Source organism: Rattus norvegicus, chromosome 14, assembly GCF_021556685.1.
Source record: "Rattus norvegicus strain SHRSP/BbbUtx chromosome 14, alternate assembly SHRSP_T2T, whole genome shotgun sequence".
NCBI lineage: Eukaryota > Metazoa > Chordata > Mammalia > Rodentia > Muridae > Rattus > Rattus norvegicus.
In genome coordinates, this window is record NC_141547.1 from 104,298,251 (window position 1) to 104,321,424 (window position 23,174).

A 23,174-nucleotide genomic window follows, 5' to 3' on the forward strand; every position below is an offset into this window, starting at 1 on the left:
TCTGGCAGGGGTCCTGCCGCTCCTGGGCCCTCCCCCACGGGAGCCCAGAGGCCTTATACAGTTTCCTCTTGGGCCAGGGATGTGGGCAGGGGTGAGCAGTGTTGGTGGTCTCTTCCACTCTGCAGCCTCAGGAGTGCCCACCTGACCAGGCGGTTGGGTCTCTCTCTCACCGGGTCTGGGAGCAGAGAGCTGCTGCGGGCCGGGATCCGCGGGTGTCATTCCTTTTATATTTGAAGAACAGCATTAGACTCCTAGAACAGACCCCTGAACCACCTTTTTTCTTTCCCTCCAGTCTGTGATGAATTCTAGGTTACAGGTTTCAGCCACAGACAAATGTAACATTGGTGTTTTATTATTATTACCATCATCATCATCATCATCATCATCATCATTATTATTATTTTGCTATTATTTATTTCTCTGTTTATTTGTGAGCGAGTATGCAGATTTGTGTGCTGATGCCTTTGAGGGCAGGAGAGGGTGTCAGATCCCCTTAAGATGTTGTCAGAGACTGTTGGCATTCTGTCTAAACTCCACCCCAACAGTTACCTGGCAACAGCCAGGTATGTTCTGCCCCACAGTTACCTGGCAACAGCCAGGTATGCCTGACACTATAAAAGGGGCTATTTGCCCCCTCTTCACTCTCTTGCTCCTCTCTTGCTCACTTGCTCTTACCCTCTTCTCCCTTTGTTTCTTCTCTCCCCATTCCCCTCCCCCTTCTCTCCAAGTGCTCATGGCTGGCATCTACTCTACTCCTCTCCTCTTCTACTTCTCTACTTCTCTCTCTCTCTCTGCCCTACTACCCTCTTAACTCCCCTCCCCAAGCCCCGAATAAACTCTATTCTATACTATACTGCCCGGTGGCTGGTCCCTCAGGGGGAAGGATGTCTCTGCATGGGACGGCTGAGGAACCCCTTTCCCACAGACCTCCATAGAACATATCCCCCCTCTCCTTATGCTTTTTTAAACACAGACATTTCTGATTCTTCCAACTTAGGGCTGGGTTTCAACGTCTGGTCCTTGTGATACAACAGTCTCTCTATTTTTCACTCTTTTCTTTTATCTATACTAACCTTAAAGTCCATATAAACAATTATATATTTAGAAATTATCAATAAGAAAAAGTTAGTTGTTTTTTTTACAATGTTTTGAATAGCATAGCCAAGAAAAGTCACAATATTATATCATTGTTAGATTACTTGTAAAGTGTTTCATCTCATTAATTAAAATTTGTCAGGGAATAATTCTTTGTTTGGTGGTTTTAGTTAGTTAGTTAGTTAGTTAGTTAGTTAGTTAGTTAATTTGTTTTGGAGGGAATTACCAAAGAGCTAATCCCCTTTAACTTTGCTGTCCTCTGGCTTCAGACTCCCATTACTTGAATTACAGGCCAATGCCACCATAATCTGCAAGAGTTTTCAGTATTATTTTGTTTCCTTAGAGATATTCCATATAATAACAATGAATTTGAGGAAGACAAGAAAATAATAAAGAAGAGGATGAAGGAGACATTAAGAGGTCAATATAATGCTATTTTAATTCTATCCTGCCCAACTGTAGGCAAAACAAGGAAGGAACTTTGCTGGTAAATTTTGATTCTCATAGATTCTATTATAGCGAATTAGTGATCTTCTAGGCAATTTTGGTACATTTCGAATGTCACACCCACATGCTTGTGACTGTTGGATAGATGATATTGGTGTAAAAAATCAAGTTTCCATTTAGTAGAGCCATGCCAGAATGTACCATTGTAAACTATCTCAGGCCGGACCTCACCTGCAGAAACTTCATTCAATTTCAGAGAAATTTTGCATGCTTCAAATAACTGTTTAGCAATACATTAGATTTTCAGAGTGGAGATAGAGGAAAATTTATTTAACTTCTCTTTCCTAAGTAGACTGTGTTTTGTTCCGTTTCATGGTGCACTTTGGTAGAAATTCACCTTCGCTGGCCTCTCACAGCTACCAGAGTTTCCCCCAAAGCTTACAGGCTGTGCGATGCTGCTGTAATTTACAGAGTTCCTATGGGAACTCTCCTGCTCTCTTGGAGGACTTTGGAAGTCAAAGAGAAGCCGATAACAGGACACAAAGGCATTCAGCCTTGCTCTTATCAATGGGAAGCAAGAGTCTGGCACACACAGTTAACTTGTGGGTAATCCTTGTCCAATAAAAAGTGCAACTAAGATTCTTCTATTGTGAATTTAACTTCACAAATTATACACACAGATTTTACATTCTCCAAATGGAAACAAGATGTTGAAGGTACAAAATGGTTCCTAATAGAACAAAAACCTTCCTCTTAAATGTACCAGCATTCTGTTGTCTCTGCAAGCTGTCTTTCAATTGGGAATTCAGGCTTCTTTCACTGATATCTCTAAAAAAATTGAAATAATAGTAAGAATTTTTCATTGTTTACGTACTTTAAGATGAAAAAATGGTAAATGAATCATTCATACATTAAGAATGATTACCAACATGCAAAGTGGAATGCAGAATTACCTTAGATATATTACCCACGATGCTTTTCAGCATGGCAGCTAATTACCAGCAGAAAGGTCATACAAAAAATAATGTGATTAGAAGAGGTTGAGGGAAAAAAATAGCCACATATTTGGACATAGACCAAATTCCCTTTTTGCCACTGTAACTGAAAACCATTTCTTCAATATTTAATGAAACGCTTATGCTGTAGCACCTGGTCACATTGTCAGCCTAGCCTAACCACTGCCTCCCCCGTGGGTCGTTACTGCAGCCATCTGAAAGGGGGCAAACTGTTCATCGAGGACAATAATGCCAGTCTTTAAGAATCTACAGCTACAAAACAGCAGGAGACAGAGTTTTGGCTTTGATCTTGGGAAAAATGGCTGGGGGCAAAATGCTTTTTCCTACCATCAGAGACTGTACAGCTAGCAATAACTGTGTAAGTCAAAGCCATTCTCGGGACTCAACTTGGCTGGCCTGCTTTGCGTGCTCTCTCCCCTTGCAGAAAGCTAGCAGCTCCTGGTGAGAGATCCTTGTCAACAGGAAAACACTAGTTCGAGCTGCCCTGCTAATGAGCCAATGTATCAATACCTCGAACAATCACAACAAGCAGATGTCCTAAGTTAATATAGACTTCCCTGGGAGTTTTCCTGGAGAAACGTGTCTTTAAAAGGTATTAGTCTTTTGTCCTCACTAGAGAATGGCTAAATCCTGGCACCAATTCCTTGGGTATGGGAACCTCAGCCTAATGGAATTTAATTACTTTCCTGGTATTAATCATCTGTACAGTAGAGCAAAGAGTATTTTATTGCCACTTTTAAGGGTTATCGGCACATTTATTTCAAATGAACTGTCAAACTACATTACGTGTAAGGCATGCCAGGTTTGAATTCTGCAGCTCAGGTGAAAATAAATTTACAGTTTAAAACTCTTCCCCCACCATCAAAATCCTACCGATTATTAGCAGCAGCACATATGTAAGACTCTCAAAATTAAAAAAAAAAATTAAGTGTTGAATTACCTCTTCATTTTTTACTCTCTGGTTTTATCCCTCATTCTAAGCCTTTTGACTACTCATTTGCAAAGATTGCTTTACACGAAGGACCCCAGGAACACCGATTGGCGTCAAATAGGCTGTGACTCCATTACAGGCTTAGTTACAGAAAAGCCAGGCTCATCTTGTCCATTATCAGGCAACAGACTCGATCCAGCTCAACACTGCAAGCTCCCTCCATCCCAGGCTATTCACCAAAGGCTTTTGTTTTGGTTCATATTCAGTGAACGTGGATATACACTTCTCACTTCTCTGGGTTGACTTTCAACCCTATCTCAACTGTTTCTTAAGGAGTTCTAAGGAACTCTGGTATCATTTATAAAGCCTCCCCCAATGCTAAACAGATCTAACACTAGACTGCACGGTGACAAACTTGGGTTGATTCTACAGGAAACTTCCGGTTTCTGGGAAAGCTTTCTACAGAAACCAGATGTGGCAAACTGAAGAAGGGTGTGGAAAACAATACAGAACAAGACAAATATAATAAGAAAGGCCTCCAGAGACTCAGAATTCGGTCCTTGGGGTTTAAACTCTCAGGGATTAGCTATATTCCCAAGCTAATTCTTGAACATACTCACAGGCATAAAGGTTCAAACATAATGATGAGTGGAAATAAAATGATCTTGGCTCAACACCCTGTGTCCAGTGAGCTTCACTTGTTGCTGTAGTTATAACAGAAACAAGAATATATGCTACTTGAAAAGCCATATCCTTCCCTTTGTTGATTGGCTCCATCATTGTTGAATAGGAAACACTATGAACTCCAGTGACATTTAAGATTCCTTCATTTTTCTCTGCCTCAACCTGCTCCTTCCCTACTTACGTCCTCGCAGCTCCTGACCTGTTCCACACCCACCTGTTTAAGGCATTTTCCACTCATCTCAATTCACAGACACTGCAGTAAGGAGAAAATGAGAGCAATTTGTGACATGAGATGCTGCATGTGCAAAAGACACATAATTAGTGTCAAAATGGATGCATTTGCTTTTTAAAGTCTATTTGTCCTGTGATTTCAAATGAATCAAGCTGCTATATCTCTCTCAACAGCTTCATACTACTCCATAATGAATTAAATGGCTCCCTTGGAAAAAAAATGTAAGCGTTATGAACAAAATGCTCTTTCAAATGTTGGCATAAGAAGGACTTAAAAAGACTCTTCTGTCTAGTGCTCCTCAGTCTAAAGATCTCCGACAGACTCAGAATCTTTGAAAGAAAAGCATTCTCTCAAAAAACACACACACTTTTTACCCATCTTTCCAAACATTAAAATCACCAGTTGTGGATAGAAAAAAATTCCATATTGAGCGAAAGCAGAATAGCAAAGAGCTGAATTTCCTTAGCATGGCTCCATGTCCTGAAAATGCAATTGAGGCCCCAAATGCTTTGAAGGCATTTCATAAGAGAGGGAAGAACACTCCACTCATAGCTCTAAATAGCTCATTTAATAGATCCTTCTATTTCTACTGTACTTCTCTGTCTCTTCCTCTATGCACCTCTTTGTTCACAATCAGCGTGTCCTGTGAGTCTATTTCTCTAATGCCTCTGTCTGGGTAAGCAGGTGCTTCCAAAGTCCCCAGACCTTGGTCTTCACTTGTTTCTTTGGAAATGAAACAAGAACATGGTTGAATCTGACTGATGGCGATGTAGGAATGGGAAGAAAACGATGGACACTTTTAAAGGCAAGAGATACAGCTGTTGAAGTTGTTACTATTAATAACTTAGCTGGATATGGCTGGAAACTGAAAACAGCTCACTATGATCTAGCAAAATAATGCATAAGCAAATTCTATATCAAATCTAATTCCTAGTAGCAACATAAACTTTGTATTTCACCAGGAAGTTCAAATTAATGTTATGTTTACATAACTAACCTTTCCTAATTGAAAGAGCAGAAAGTAAACAAAAAGAATGACCGGATTCCAAGTGGTGGTCCAGGCTAGCTCTTCATCACCTCTGATGATGAGGAACCGGACTCTCAGTAAAAGGCCTACTATGTCATCCAATTTCCTTATTTTCCCAGCCACAAACTCTGTGTCTTCATTTGTGAAATGAAGCCAATGTTAATCATTTTAAGAAGCACACGAGGATAAATGAGATAATATTTATATGCCAAGTTAGACTACATAAATCCATCGTGTGGTAAAATGACAAGTGTGTTAGAGGCAAATTAAATAATTTCATTTCTTTTCTTGAAGGAAGCCCCAGGCTTTACACTTGTGAGCTCTGGCCATTATTTCTAGGTAACAGGCACAAAATATCCTTACTAGAAAGAATGTCTACTCTGTAATCTATAATCTCTAACTATGGAATTCCTCCTTTAATATTGAGGAAAACAATACGGTTTGTTTTGATAACTAGGTAAAGAGAAGAAGGACCTTACTTTATACTTTGTGTCACCAGACAAGGGGATTAAGTCAAAAGCAATCGTTAAATGTTATATAGAGAGAACTGGCTCTGCACAGCTGGGTAAGAACAAGAGCTCCAACATCACAGTTCTGCTCATCACGGTGCTTCCTCATCAGCAAGCACAGATTACTGCTTTAAATGTATTATTGCAATTGTCAACTAATGTGCTCCTAGAAATATTAGTAACTCTATGAGTTACATTTTCATTAACATAATGTTTTAGGCAAACGTGACTTTCTCGCTTGTTGAACTGTTTTTTGGGAATAATTTCTCTTCTCGTGAATTCATCTCCACTTGTTTCTCTGCTCCATTCTTCCGATATCCCTATCTGCTTGATGTGCTTTGAGGTCCACTGACTTGGTGTTCTAGATGAAAGGATAGCATTTGATATACTCAAGATTTCCATCTTATTTCCTCCCTGTTTTACTACACTCTGGAGTCCTGTCTGCCCCTACACTGCTTCTGTGTGCTGGGCAGGCTGACTGCACTACACATGATGCCTCCTGATTCGTTCAAACAGACCACACAGTTTTAATTAGATTTGTTTTCACAGATACCAAGTCTTTTTATGAACTGAACTATTCTTATACGGATTTGGCTTTTCTTTTCTGTAAAATGGCCTATGATGGATAAGAAACACAGGAATCAACATTATAAAGATAAAAAGGATGTTCAGCGGCAGGAAGCAGTGCTTGAAGCATAGTGTTCATCATTTCTACAAACATGAGAAATGAGTTAATATTGAGGTATTTAACACTTATGACAGGTTTATGTGTCTATCTTGTTTTTCATAAATGTCTTTGCCATTCGACTAATTAACCAAAGGTATCTGTGTGTACATGAATCCTGCCTCCTTCACCACATGGCTTCTTTCTTCTGCACTGGTCTCTAGGAGGCCAAACCGGAGCACTCAGTTCTGCTCACTGGTCCCCTGCATGTAAGGACAGTGTGAAACAGGACGATGAGGCCTCCGGCTCCATGCCCAGGCTTGCCTCAAAGTGTGCGTTGTGTGCATGAACACAGACTGCTTCCAGTCTTCCCAGCGGACGTGTACCTTACAAGGAGACACAGCTCAGCGATAACACCATACCTAGCATATACAAGGTCCTACTAGGTTCATGGCTAGCACCAAAAGCAACAACAAAAGAAGTTTTAAGTGTGTTACAAGATGTCATAATTTAAATAAAGAAAATGTGGTTCTTCTTTTTCGTCTAGTTCACATTTAATATTTCTAGTCACACAATTGCCCACAATTTTAACCGGAAGGAATATACCTTGTTCCACTCTAGACTGTCCTAGGGCTCAACGGCAATGCTTAAACACTTCAGCTTATTTCTGGCCAGTCTCGGTATTCTACAACACTCTTGCCTTCAAAATTAAAAGAAGGCATTTGTTCACCATCACCCCAAAGCCTGTTATTTTTCAAAAGCAGTCAAGATTTATTTGAAGAAATGTTAACCTTTATTTAAGGTAATAATTCAATGCCCATCCTGCTTATGCCTCCCAGCAAGCCTGTCAGATAGAACCCAATCAGGGCACAGCAACGAATGAAGATTACTGTTGATATGATGAAGTATGACTATTGAAATAAACATGCTATACATGTTTGCATGTAACATTCATAGACTCATATATTCAACCTAGTAAATAAGACTTTACCGTGATAAGTAGATGACTCAGCAGTTCAGAGCACTGGATGCTTTGCATGAAGACCTTGATTTAATTTCCAGTACTCACAGTATAGTGGTTCACACCCATCTGTACCTCCAGTCCCAGGGGATCTGGTGCCACCTGCCCTGTTCTGGCCACTGTAGGCATTACAGACACATGGTTAACAAACATACATGCAGACCAAACACCCATATAAATAAAATAAAAATAATAGTTAAAAATTACATACTTATTTAAATATTATTTTCCTATTGAATTATTCCCAATTCCTATTAATTTAGTTACTGGTTTAAAAACATGAGTAGTTTTTGTAAACAGAGACAAAACAGAAAAGGGATAGAATCCAAGCACAGCAACATAAATGATAAGCTATAGATACAATGTGCACAATGACAGCTCACAATTCATCCCAAGGACATCCACAGACATGCATTATGTGCCCAAGATATTCTATTAGAGCTACAAATCTGAAGGAAACAGAAAAGGCCTCTTAGCTCATAAACATACAGATCAACAAGAACTCACAGCTTGACCTCTGCGCCCTAGCATTCTTTTTGAAGAACACAAGTAAGCAGTTTACTAAAAATTTTAAAAGTTCTAGTTTGAAACGGTATATGAACTTCTGGCTTCTAAAGAGCACTCAACATGTAAACTATCTTTAAATTATAGCTATGCTGTTTTATAGAACAAATAAGGATTATAAAATACTTTATACTTAAAAGGTTTCATTTTTGACCGTAAAAAACATGAACAGTGATCTCAGTCCATAAAAAAGGATGTGTATCTTTGCAAAGACGATGAGAAGGAGGAGGAGAAAAGTGGTGCATTGTTATGGAGTGCCAATCATGGAGGCAGAACACTCATTTGACAAAACGGACAGGAACCTTTGAAAGAAAGCAGACATTAAAGCTCAACTTATCTGAATCTGCAGTCTTTGCAGTCTTTTTAAAGTTTTTTTTCTTTTATTTTTGAGATTTATAATAAAATTACATCATTTCCTCCTTCCTAATACCTTATATATCCCTCCTTGCTCTTATTAAAATTAATGGCCTCCCCATCCATTAATTGTTGTTACATGCATATATATATATACATATATATATATATGCATACCCAAATACCTATATACCTAAATATATCTGCTCAGTCTATACAATGCCTCTTGTATACTTGTATTATGTTTCAGGGCTGACCATTTGGTATTGGGTAACCAATTGGTGTGCTTTCCCCTGGGGGACACTATTTCTCCCTCTCTCAGCATCTTTTCTACCTTTTCTAGGGAAAAAAAAACTCAAATGGGCATGAATGACACAGATGTAAGTAAGGCAGAGGAGTGATGATGGCAAGACATATGTCACTCTCTTAGTAGACTGGCTAGAGGAAGACTTGGCCTTCAATGAGCCAGACAGCAGGGTAAGAATACTGAAAGCCCAGAGACAGGACTGGATCTGGTTGATGCAAACCAGCCCGGGCATGACTGTGGCCACACTGAGGTATTCAAGAAAGAAAGAATGGAGAAGAGCAAGCCACAAAGTAGTGGAGCAAGCTTGAGCAGGGCCATTGGTCACAATGAAACATGGTTCTGCTACCAAGAGACTGACACTTTCCATAGGACCTCACAGCTTTCTTTTTAATAGGACCATCCTGGTCGCCAGGTTGAGAATGGCGTTGGAGAAACAGGTAGGTAAAGTGGGATGCTCTCAGAACAACCAGGCCAGAGATCATGGCAGCCTGAACCGTGTGGCTAGAAGTAAGGCGCTGGGGAGTTGCCATCTTCATGCCGTTCCTACAGAGAGCAGATGGTTCTAACTAGAAAGGACACTGGGTAAGAGGGGCCAGCACCCCATGCTTGACTTAACAAATGGAAGGATGGAGTTGCCCTTCACTAATCTGTGGAAGGTTTTCTCACTCAGGACTGGAAATAGTTTGTTTGGAACATGAAATATTTAGAGTTATTAGTTTCCAAGTGGGCCTTCAGGCAAACAGTTACACAGGACTGGTATTCAGAGGGGTAGGCAAAGGCAAACAGTTACACAGGACTGGTATTCAGAGGGGTAGCCAAAGGCAAACAGTTACACAGGACTGGTATTCAGAGGGGTAGGCAAAGGCAAACAGTTACACAGGACTGGTATTCAGAGGGGTAGGCAAAGATGGAGACATACTGTTCATTTTTAAATTTATTTCCTTTGTATGGGTGTTTTGCCTTACTGTCTCTGTACCACATGCAGGCCTGGTGGCCTTGAAGAAGAGTACACCCCACCCCCAGAACTGGACACACACACTATTTAAGCCACTATGAGTTTACTGGAAACAGAACCTGGGTTCTCTGGAAGAACATCCAGTATTTTCAATTACTGGGCTATCTTTCCAACCTCTTCAGGCATAATATTATATTTTTTAGTATTTAAACAATATGAACTTCCGTGAGTTGCACTGGACGGTGGCGCCATCTTTAAAGCTATTCCAGGACCTGTAATATAGGCAAAGAGGATTCGGGACTGAACATCGGAATAGTCTCATACCTGGATGACAAGAAGAAAAGAACGAGTCTGTACTGGTAAATGCTGAACGAGTAGAAGATCAAGCAGAAGGCTGCCCTGCCTATCCATACAGAATGCTGAAACGCAGAGAATTCCATTATGTCAGAGATTGCCCACTGTCTACATAGGAGAGGCTCAAGAGAGAGAGACTGGGCCAAAGGTCACAGAAGTCACTGTGGCATTGGCAGGACCTGTTCTTAAGGAAAGAGAAGGGCTGTGGGTACAGTTCAATATGTAGCCCTTGCCTAAAACACCTGTGGTTTGATGCCAAAGAAAGGAAAGGAAGAAGAGAGGAAAGAAAAAGAGGAAACACATGCATGTCTTTTGCTGTGGAAAGGAATACAGCTGAAATTTTACATTATACGGTCACATAACCTGAAAACATAGTCATTTCCCCTATGTTACCTTTAAATGCATAGTTATTGATACACATTGTTTGTACATGTCATTGTACCTTAGAGTAGAATATACACACACATGTCCACACACGTACAGGTATGTGCACACGCGTGTACAGGCAGGCACACGCACACATTGAGCTCTGATCACATCTACTCTTTTCACAACCCTCTCTCCTTCCTCCCCTCTCCCTACTAATCCTGCTGTTTTCAGAACAGCCTTTAAGTTTTCCTTTCCTGGTTTCTAGATGTCAGAGAAGACGTGAATTTCTGAAAAGTGGTGCATAAGCTATGTATTCCTCGATGTTTGAGCTCATTAAATGCAAACTACCAGTCTGGCATAGTGCATGAGGGTACCCCCAGTACCTAGGAGACTGAGACAGGAAAGGAGCATTCCAAAGCCACCGTTGTCCTACACATAGAGCTCAATGCATGACTGGTCTCAAAAACAAACAAACAAACAAACAAACAAATAACCTAGTTATTTCACATAGCTAACACAGTCCATTAATATGACCCTTGTCATATTTTCTATATGTAGCAATGAGTTGTTAGATACAAGTATGAAGTAACACTCAGAACAGGGCTCTCTGATGTCTAGATAACAAGCTTGGCCCCAGCCTTGTTACTGACATTTCAGTGTACACATCCTAGTACTGACTCTAGAACCTAACTCATAGCATGCAACTGTTTTTGAGTTCCTTACAGTCTTTGAGAAACTGATACAAAAAACGACGATCCCATCTTTCTGAGTGGAAGTATGCCCGTGTTTCAGAGTCTTGGTCTTCAACCTGAAATGCCGGTGTGTTTTCATCCCAAGGAGGTAATTTGAAGAGGACAAGGGGCCTGGCTTTACAAGAGGTGGTAAAATGAGACTATATAATCGGTTCACTCAGCGTATGATGCCTCCTTCCCTCTTCTCACAGTCCAGCTACAAAGCACGGTATCTATGAACCATCTCATATGGATTTCCACACTTGTAGAGTCATAAGAAATGTAAAAACAAATGTTATTCTATTATAACAAGAGATAACTAAGAGAAATAAGAAAAATACTCACGCCACAATCTTAATTTCTGCATGGTAACTATCCTCAGTCTACTGTAACAGTCAACTACAGAAAACATCCTTTGTCTATATCATATGCCATCCCTTTTTATAAAAGTAAACTTATTTTTTTAAAAAAATCAAATATATTTCTTAGCACAAAAATTTATGAAAATCTCTTGGATGATTAAAGTTAAATCAATAAAAACTGAACTGATTCTATATTTTTATGGATCTCCTGCATCCAAAGAGATAGAAGGTTACGGCTTTAAATCTCCGGAGTTTTATAATATGAAAGGAAATATAAAGCAAACACACATGAAATTTACCTAAAAGTGTGTAAGTCAGAATAAGGATTTTAGAAGGCCAAAGGAGAGATGTCACAACACTGATAATAAATCTGTTGTCAAAATCAGCGCTGGGATCAGAAAAGCCGCAGGCAACAGGCCTGGGAGTGGGAATCTAGCACAGGCAGCTTTCGGAAGCACGGGCCTGGAGGTGGTCCTGACAAGAGGAGGTAGAAAAGTACAATCCTCCCTGTGGAAAGGACTGCTCAGTGAGGAAGACAGCAGGCTACCTGTGCGTCTGAAATCTGACACTCGTGGCAAGGTCTCCATCAAAATGCCCCAGAGCTGTCATCACAGAGCAAAATGGGCCAAACAGTATCTAAGGTCTCAGAAAACTGAATGATTGGATTCAAATTAACGCAGAGCTTTGGACAAGAAAGTGCCCTCATGGAAGACCGCTTTCCCAGTCCCCGACTACACAGGCAGCCGTCACCCCTCAGACTTTTCTAGCATTCTTTACTACTGAGGCCCCATTCACTGATGAGGCACTGCCCAGCCTCCAAGGCGTGGCCTCCACCTGGGTAGTGAGTAGCACTCGAACCAACCTTTTAGGAAGCAACTTCAAGACACATGGAATGGGGAAAGTGGACACACCTATTTAACCTGTGTAGAACCAGACATGATTTTTTACAAAGCCGTTTAAAAAGCAAGAGTGTTACTCCAGTTAGCACTCAGAGTGCAATGTAGCAACACACTTGGCTGCTGGCTCTTCTAAGACCCAAGTTTCCTAAGCTAGGTCAAGTTTCCTAAGTCAAAGACAAAAGGAACACAATTTACCTCACGGTATTTCTTTACCAAATTCTCCAAACTACTCATACTAGGAACTAACAAGGTATTAGATAGAAATTTTCTGCTTAGCTTGGGTACAGCCAATTGAATATAATTTAATGTTTTCTGAAAGGTTTACAGGCAGTAAGAGGATGAGGCTGTGTTGAGGCTGAGCTAATTTGACCTCAGCTCAAGTGCAAACTGTCCGTACCGAAATCAAAGACACTTCATCAACAGTTCTGGTCTATTAGGATTCAAATCATAAGGTTTCTAAACCAAATCAAACACTGAATTTCGTATTTAAAATGTTGCATCTGATGGTTACTTCTCCCAGACCTGACCTTGGTAGCATCTCAGCTTTAAAACGTGCTTTTACCGTAAGACTGAAGTCCATCGTGTCTTCTAAGTAGATAACGATCACATACACACCGAGGAAAGCGTTCTTTTCAAAATATTCAGAATCTCCCACTGCTCAGCCCTATCAGCTTGCTGGCACAGTTGGGGGAGACTGAACTCATGGCATGCACCTCCCACCCCTCCAGTCCATCTTGAAATATCTCGGGGTGCACCTACTGATCCTTCCGAAGCTAAAACCTGTTAGATTTGGCCTTAGTTTTAAGAGAAGCTAATTTGGCTCTAATTATAAGAAAATTAACTACCATAAATTATACTGTACACACACACACACACACACACACACACACACACACACACACACCCCACACACAGGTGGACACACATGCCTGCAAAAACACTTGATATAATGAGGCAAGATTTTTCTTGTAATCGTCCCAATTTGAACCTTCCTCTCTGAAACTCTCTACCACGGTAGAGTTGAAAATGCACGAATACATTACTCAACAAAATGACCAGGAGTCTCCTCTGCTACAGAAAGCATTTCAGACTCCTTGTTATGTTAGGTACATAGCCTGGCAGTCAAGTAATCTAGAGGGAAATATCCAGATAAAGTTAGGACAAAGAAGAAAACACAAGGATCAAGTCCTTCCAGCCAACGAACATTTTCAACAAAATCTAAAGGTTGGCTGACTGGATCGAGGTAGAGGCGTAGTAAAGCAGGCAAGAGGTTCTGATCATATTTTGTTTTGTTCATTACCCATAGGGGGTTAAAATCATGGATAACCACCAGCCTAGCTCCACCAGGAAAAAAAAAATAACAAGATTTAAAATTGTTGTAATAAGGCAGTGGTTGAGAATACAACCACATTATGCTAATTATCATGTTTATGCCATTAGCCAATGTAAATTACTACACTTATTAAGAGACAAAAATGACTCTGGTTTAGCAGATATAGATAAGCTATAGTAAGGTTTATAGGCTGAGACTAAAATTATGCCTCTTTTGCAATAAAAATAATGGTTTGAAATAGAAAATAATAAATAACACGAGTGACTGCATGAGTATAATAATTAGTGTAACTTTTATAGAGGGCAGGACCCCAGCTTATCATCAATAGTGCATCAGATTTGCCTCAGCTCCACACAACTGTGGTCTTCTTTAGTTACAGTAAATGTTTAGTGTGACGTTATGACTTTAAATCTTTCAAGAACACGGTCCCTTATTTCTGCCTTGCGTTTTACATCCGGGAAGGAAAAAAAAAAACAAAATAATCTACATGACCCTTTGAACCATTTATTATTTTAAATAATCTCTTTAGAGCCCAAATTAAAAAGCGAGGAAATATTACACACACACACACACACACACACATAGAGAGAGAGAGAGAGAGAGAGAGAGAGAGAGAGAGAGAGAGAGGAGTGCCTGTTTGTTTTGCTTTTTTTTTTCTTTGAGATTAAGTTGCATTTTGCAGTGGTAGGCTAGCCTTAAATCTGGCCTCGACCTTCTGCTTGCTGGTATGTGCCGCCAAATTAGACTAGGAAATAGACTGGGCATCTCCTCATAGTCACCAGTTGCTAACAAAGGTCTGAGAACTCCGTTTCCTGAGTTTTGCACTAACCCATTTTTCTCCGTATCTACAATTAAAATTTAGTCCACATTGCCTCCACTCTGCCCGTGAGCACTATCAACAGGGCAATATCAGATGGTCTTCCTTCTTAGCTATGGACCACTCATAACACTTTACAGGTAACCATTTTCTCTTACACCTCTTTCTGCTCCAAGCTTAACTTGAAACAGCCTCACCTTGGCCTACAAACCCTGTATGCTGCACCCTCCCTTGGCCCCTGGCTTATGTTGGGGCCCCTTTGCAGCCCCCTTTCTGTTTTGAAGCTTTCCCTCTCCTTCAACCTTCCTCCCCCAAACTATTGCTGTTTCAGCCCAACAGCTTTTTAAAATTATTATTTTAGGAAAAATCAAGCTGATATCCATACAGGGCAGGTGTGTAACTGCAAATTTCATCTTCAGGTCTGCTGTCTAACAACTGTTCTCACTGTGTCCATACCTGACATGCCTGCTGTAAACAGCCAGCCCAACCATGTGGTCTTCATTGAGAATGATCACCTTGCGGCCTTCAAATAAGCATCTGCTATCTTTAACACATTCCAAAAGAGAGATCAGATTAAACATGCTTATTGAGTTAAAAACAAGCTCTTTCTTTCAGGTTTAAAGAAAATATCAAAGATTTCATCTTATTCGTTTTCAGAAGATTAACAAATCAGGCAGGAGAGTTAAATGTTACCTCCAGCTGGCTGAGGTGCCACATAGGGAAATGACACGTACAGAATACAACACAGGAGCTGGAGCTGTAAGGAATACGTATTGACCCAAGAGAAGGGATCATCAGTAGTGCGAGGTTACCTTTAATTAGATAACTCCAATGGAACAAGATGTCATGCACTAAAGAGGGCTTCTTAATCCTGCACTTCAGATGGCACTACAGCAACACCTTCTTGAAAATAATTAATGTTGCCCATGACTACCTTACCAGCCCTTTGGTTCATGATCATATGACAGGTGACAGAGCAGGAGTATCTCAGAGAGGTTAATAGATGGCATTGACATAGTAGAATAAAACAAAAGTTACTTCCCAGGGAAATCTAAAACTTTGGCTGGGATATAAAACATATTCGTTAGAGAAGAAAGACAATTACAGCGGTTGAATTTCATATCTTTCTAGTCTTTGAGTTGAGATCATTTTATTACCATCCAGTACAACATATGAGATATTACAAGGAGGTTTTTAAAAACAGAGTGATGTTTATTAAATCGGGAGTTGTAAACTGGAATAGACCTTCTCAAGTCCTGTCAATCAATTAATCTCTTGTTGTTGGCCTGGCAGTCATGATGGCAGCTTCTTGTGCAGCCTTTTGGGGAGAGATAGGGGACTTCCGGAAGGATCCTTTCCCTCTGGGGCTGCAAGCTGTTTAGTGGGAAGCAGTACGCACATCTAGAACAATTCGGCTTGCAGGAGAATAAAAGGAGCCATGTCAGCTGTACACACAGTATTAAAAATGTAGGATGTAATTTTTTTTTTAGGTAGCCATGACTTTGAAGGAGAAAAAAAGTATATGGGAGGGGCCTAGGGGAGGGAAACAAAGAGGGAAAGAATACAATTATATTATAATATCATTTGTAAAAAGAAGGAGGAATAAAAGCCTATTCTCGAATGGGGATGAGAGGGATGAACACAATATACCGGGTAGCTAGGGAGGCCTCAGAGGAGGCAGGTTTTATGTCAGGGGCTAGAAGACACACAAGACCAGAGAGCACTATGCTACTGGGAAGGCCCTGAGGATCCAAACAGAAGAATCTGGCCCTTCTAAAGGGAAACACTACAGTGGGTAGTTGATCCGCTGTCCTGTTACAGAGTCACCACTCACCTTCAGACACTGGACTCATGTGTGCACATTACCTTGTTTCTACCTCACACAATCAAGAGGAAAACATAAACAAAAAAATCAAACACTGACTTCTAAGCTCCCCAGCACTTGACCAACCGTTGAGCTGATGCCCTTCCAGCAGCAAGTTTGGAGGCTTGGATTCCCTCAAAGGCCAGAGGCCAGAGCATATTACCTCTCATTCACACCTTATTGGCAAACTGTCTTCTTGCCCCAGTTCCTGACTCTCTAGTTTCTTGGTGACTTTGTTTCTATGCTATGCCAGAGAGCTGTCTGACATCCCTGACTGGCACGGTCTGATCAATACATTATCCCAGAGCCCGAATTCTTCTATTAGTTCTTGCTCTTTTGGTTCTGTGACCTTCTGGAGTAATGAAAATTGTATGCATTGCTATCAATGTGACTCATGATCTAGGTATTAGCTAGCTAGGCTCCCTCCAAAGATCAGGTCTCAAGGTATCCAAGCTATCTGTTGCACATATGCCAGGTCTGTGTGGTAGATACAGTCATGCCATACCCATGTCCCTCCCATGGAAAGCCTGCTATCCTCATGTCTAGAGGCCTGGGGCCTGCAGACAGTCATCAGCCGCCATATTCTTAATGGACCACGTTAGTTTCAAAGAAGACCTATGTTCAAGATCAAAGTCTCCCAAGCACAATCAGCATTCAATTGAGCACTGTGAAACTGTAAAAACTCTCCATGTCCGAGTTCAATCCAAGGGGCTATACTGGCTTTAGGGACCCACATGACATGGGAGGTAAAGACAAAGTTATGGCTTAATTTCTGCTGCCCATCCTTTGGGGGTCCTTCGTAAACACCCAGATAATGAAACATCTCAGAGTTGTATCCAAGGTACACAACTTACATCACCCAGTTTCTTCCCAATACTCAAGTCCTGATATTTGATTCCTAATTTCCTTTTCATCTTACCTCAAGGTTATTAGGAAGGCTCTCCAGGTACAATCATATATAAAAAATACTTTTGTTTAAAAAAGTTCTGAAGCTAGAGATTATCAAATGTTCATGTTTAAACTGTGCTGTAATTCCAAGTACCTTAATGTCTAAAATAAACCTTTTGATAAAGATTTCTTCCTTACCGAAACGGAATGCAAACAGGACAGCTTGACAGTGACCCCCATCTACTTTACACCCCACATGAGACGAGCTCTCCACATACTTCTCAGTGGAAAAGGTTAGAGACATTTGGGGGAATTCAGAAACATTCTTAGTTCACACAGTCACAGAGAGGGTTAAATATTATTCGTTGGCATTTAGTGGGTCAGACTAAAAAAAAAGCCAGCTACCATGTCAGTAAGTGAGCCAATCCCACAAACAAACAAAATTAAAAGTTACTGCCCTGAATGATTAAGTCTCTGTGTGTTTGAAGAACTCTCCCATAGATGAAAAGTCCACATTTCTATATCAGCTTAGGATAGAACTCCATTTTACATATGACAATTTATCTGTTCATAAGTTTAGACTCTTTTTCTTTGAACTATAACAGCTCTGAAGTCGGTGAAGACTACTGCGTGCTTTACTGTGAGGTTACCATGGTGTTCATTGGGTTGTAATCCACACTGATGGGTAGGTAACCACTGCATCAACACTCTGTGGTGGCACACTGCAGCCAACATTGCCCCACATTCTAGGCTAAGTCCTGTCAACCATGTCTATTCCGAGATATGTATCACCTTATTCTAAAGCATTCCCCTGGGTCTTGTCGTTTACTAACAATTGGGGAATTGTGCTGAAGGTGTTTTCTAAAGTGAGTATTAAACATGCTTCCGCTTGGGATAATGGGAAAATACCAAATGTTTCTAATAAAGAGATTATTGGCCTAGATAAGGCTAAGAGGCATTCACAGAGAATGCCTTACTGCCCATCAAAGGTGTTCATTAATAGCTTCGTTTCAATAATGCTTTTAAGAAAAGAAATTTCAAGGTTTAATCAGAAAATACTGGTTCTAAAATAGACTGTAATCACTGTTCACATTTTAATTCATGGCAATTAAAATATGACAATAAACTGCTCACGGGAAATAGAAATAAAAGCATCTATAAAGGTTTTGTGTATTCCTCTCTTCTGTCCATCTTCTAGCAGAAGAAGCAAAGCCATCTCCCTACAGAGGCAATGCTTTATTTCCTGAGCCTCCTTAATTAGAAAATTCTAATATTTAAAGTGGTTTTTTAGAAAGAAATTAGTACTATAAGCCTAAGGCTGTGGCAGGCAGGACTAATGACTTTCATCTCCAAAGTTACCCGTTAAGACAAAGTTCCAAAGTGAAGGCACTCGCCACTGTGGTTGTGGACCATGGAAACTGAGAAGAGCGAAAACTGTGTGCTATTGTGCTATGTGTCCTCTCAGAGGAATGGATGGCTGCCATACAGGCTAATAATGGGGTTAGCTAGACCCCTGACAGAGTTTGCTCTTCCTTCGCACCTATGGGCTCACCTAGGAATAAAGAAAAGGGCACCAACTTACTGACTACACCCGTAGCTACTAACACAATTATTCTTATTTGTAAGCACAACTAGTATCTGGTGTCGTGTAGACAAGGTCTTTTAATCTCATCACAGCATTGATTATAGATCTTTCTTCCTCAATAAAGCCATATTGCCCAACACTATATTGACTCTTATAATCCTATGGTCTTCTTTCTTGGTTCTCTACTGGAAGTAATTTAAGCAGCCATTTTTGTTCCCAGTGTCTACACTCTTCCCAGCACCCATTCCCAAGATAGGAGGAAAAGAAAATGTCCTGATTTTCACTGAGAAGAGGAGATTTGCAAACAAAGCTGGTCTTTGTTATACCAGTAACTCCTAGATTCATTCTGTTACTTGCCAATGGGAGGTAGCATAAAGGCATTAAATTATATTAAATGTTCTGCTTGCTGACTAAATCCGAAGCACGGCTGGATAGTCCATGCCCAACGCCCACGAACAGTGCGGTGACAGTCTCTGGAGGACCTACCAGGTATCAGAAGCTCTGTTTATCAGGACTCTGGCCATTGCTGTTAGGTGACAGAGGGAGCAGAGGAAGCTTAGCGTCTGCCCTCACATTCACCCAGCAGTCAGGTAAACCGATAGAGCTCTCATGTAAAGTCTAGAACAAGGAGTCCTGTGAGGTCGAAAATGAGGGCGATGAGCCTGGGAGGAATCCAAGCAGGCTCTGCAGGACACCTGAGAATGAACTGCTGCCTAAGGTAAAGGAAGAAGTCACCAGGCCTGGGACAGGGGAAGGATCCAGGGAGTCTATGGGACACTAGTGACTAGAGACTGATGTGGCCATCTCCTGTAGCCAGGCAGGACTTTCAGAGGAGTCAAGGGACATCAGTATACCTATACAACCTTCAACTCAAAATTTGTCTTACCTACAAGCTATGCAGAGACGACAATGGAGCAAAGGCTAGGGAAACAGCTAAGCAAGAACTGCCTCAACTTGAGACCCATTCCATGTGAGAGCAAAGCCCTGACGCTATCGTAATACTCTGCTAAGCTTGCAGACAGGAGCCCAGCACGACTGTCTTCCGAGAGGCTTCATCAAGCAGCAAATGGAGGCGGAGGCAGACGCAGAGACCCACAGCCAAACATCAGGTGGCGTTCAGGGAGTCTTGTGGAAGACTTGGCGATAGAATTGAGCAAGTCTGATGGGTTAAGGACACCACACGAAGATACAGAGTCAACTAACCTCGGCCCATGGGGCCTCACAGAGACCGGCTACCAGCCAGGGAGCATGCAGGGGCTGAATCTAGGCCCCTCCACATCCGTAGTATGGTCTTCATGTGGGTTCCCTATCAAGTGGAGCTAGGGCTCTCTCTGACTCTATTCCGTGCCATTGATCACCTTCTGCTACCTGGACTGCCTGGTTGGGTCTCAGTGGGAGAGATTGTGCCAAGACTTGCTGGGACTAGATGTCCCAGGGTGGGTGGTAACCAAGGAGGACTCCTTCTCTGAGAAGGAGAAGGGGCAATGAGAAGGATTTTTAAGGGTATCGTTATAAGATAGGAGTGAGGGGGCTTTGACCTGGATATTAAGTGACTAAAAAAAGAAATTATTGAAAAAAGAAGTGACATGTAAAGGATTATAAAAGGGACTACAAGCTTTGTTAAAGAAGGTAGGCTGTGTTTTCTAGGGGATGTTTACCTTCCTTTTAAAGGGAGGCAAAGAGACAGGCTATGAGTGGGAAGTGTGAGTGCAGAAAAGTGATGAGGACCTGATCACAGAGATCAAAGAGCTGTTACCTCCCTGGGTTGTGCTTTTACTTTGTTTTGTTTTATTTGTGGTGCTTTGGGGTTGAACTCAGGGCAGAAAGGCTAGTGAGCTAAATCCCAGCTACACATCTAGTATATTTATAAACGAATGATAAACAAGTGGGTTAAGAAGTAGAAAAGGCTCACCAATTTAACAACAAATAACAAACACTGCATTTACAATAATCTATAAAAATATGTATATATGGGCAAAAGGTATCTGAAAAGTCATCCATTTACTAATCATCAGGAAACTATAAAATGCTTCAGGAAGAATGTCCAATATCAGGTAATAAGCTCTAAAAGGACTCAGAAAAGGGGGATCCATTGCTTGAAATGTAAATTAGTAAAATTGTTACAGAAAACAGTGTAGAAATTCCTCGCAAAAGTAAAAATAGAACAGCCATATGATCTGGCAAGCCCACTGCTAGGAATATACTCAACAGAATAAAAGTCAGTCTGGTAAAGAGGCAGCGTCCATGTTTTTACAGCACTAGTCACAACAGCCAAGAAATGGAAGAACCTAGAAGTCTCCAGTTCGGGGGAGGGGGAGAAGCATGTGATATGTACTCACATTAGAATACTATTCAGCTATATATAAAGAAAAAAAAAAACAAAGAGTGAAATCTTATCATCTGTGACTCCGTGAATGAACTGGAGAAGATTATGTTAAGACTCATGCTGCAGGATCTCGTTCATGTGTGGGATATTAAAAGGCTGGCTGGTGACATAAGACTTGAGAGTAGTGTGTTGGTTACCACACGAATAAGCAAGATTCTCAGTTACAGGTAAGTATGACTTCAGGGTTGCCTGGGTTGTTACCTATTGGAATGACTGCAGATACTGATAATATATGCTCCAAAATCTAAAAGAATGCTTTCATCAGAAAAAAGCAATATATGGTAAGCCAGGTTTGGTGATACACACCTGGAATACCTGCACTTGAGAGGCTAAAACAGAACCATCTTGAGCCTAGTGCGCACAGCAACATCTTGTCACCAAATAGTTTTCCCAGCCAAAAACTAGTTTGAGAAGATCGGGGTGTCTAGCTTATAAAGTGCATGATATAAACATTCAGGAAACTATTACATGATAGCCATGAATACACATGACTTTACGCATCATAAAACAAGCATTTAAAATTTGAAATATTTTCTAAATAAATGCAAGTTATTTTTGCATGCTTGTGAGGTACAGAGCTGAACCCCAAGACCACTTTCACCTATTCACTAATTCCTGATACACAGAAAAGACTAGAAGTCAAGTCTGGAACCTCGAGGTTTAAACATGAAGCTTCCATAAGGTTTGAGTGTCATCATGTTTATCCTCATCTGGGCTAAAGTCATCTCTGATAAGAGAATGTTTATGAAACAATAAAGCCATCAAGGTATCTTGAAAATACTTAGTGGATTTCTCATCTTCACAGCTGGAGAAGGCCAGCCACTCACAAATGGTGGTGTTGGCCATGCCTCAAAGTACATTAGGATCCACACTGAAGAGGGGAGGAGGGAAGTGGGGTTTCACCATTGATCTATCAGACAAGAACGTAATCAATCTTTTTTATAAGCTATTAAAGCTGAGCTGAAGAAATGAACTCACCTGATGCATTCCCACTGACTGCCTCTTTCCAAGAGCTCAATGTCAGGCTTATCTACGTCTACAGGGATTTCGCTTTTAAGGGAAAAGATTTTTCCTTCCTTACTTTCTTCAAAAATACTCCAATTAAGAAACACCATTTTTGATACTGGCCCATGGTAAATTACTAAAACAAAATGAAGACCATAACCTCCCGTTTCAGTCACAGCCTCTAGAGAGAGCGAGAGCCCAAAAGCATATGTTCGTCAAAGGGAATTTAGCACTAGTCCCAAGATCCTGGTGTAGTGTGAATTCTGAAAAATGCTGCAGCAGCCTGAAACCAATGTTGAGACCTTAAGCTCAGATAAATCTTGGAAATTCAAAGAGAAACTCAAGGCAGCAATAAATCTGTCTTTACTGCATATACATTTCAGCCAGGGGCTGCTCTATGTAGTATTAGGCTATACAACAGCCCATTCAGCATCTAACTGCCTCATCGATACCAGCAGAAAGGTCATTTGATATTTACAGGCCAAACTCAACAGTGCTAGATGCTATACACTGGGGGGGGGGGGGGGGGAGCAAGAGGGCCTCCATATTTTCTTTATTGGAAATGGGCAAAAGCACAGAGCCTCAATAAGCAAAGATCTGTCCCTTTGGCTCAGTTTTCTGCTTTTTATTTCCACGTTCCAGAACCTTCACATTCAGAAACAAAATACTAGGAGAAGTAGCAGCAAAGAATTATCTGGACACTGTTCCAAGGCTCTTGAGGGCATTCGCCATTTCAATGTGGCCTGCTTCATGCAATGACTTGCTTTCCTACAGC

At 40.9% G+C, this 23,174-nt stretch overlaps 1 protein-coding gene across 4 annotated transcripts in view; it reads right to left on the reverse strand.

Moving 5' to 3' along the window:
- The window catches only part of LOC100909672 (uncharacterized), a 550,676-nt gene that overhangs the window by 472,321 nt on the left and 55,181 nt on the right, over nucleotides 1–23,174 (reverse strand). The gene's annotated exons all lie outside the window — the stretch shown is intronic.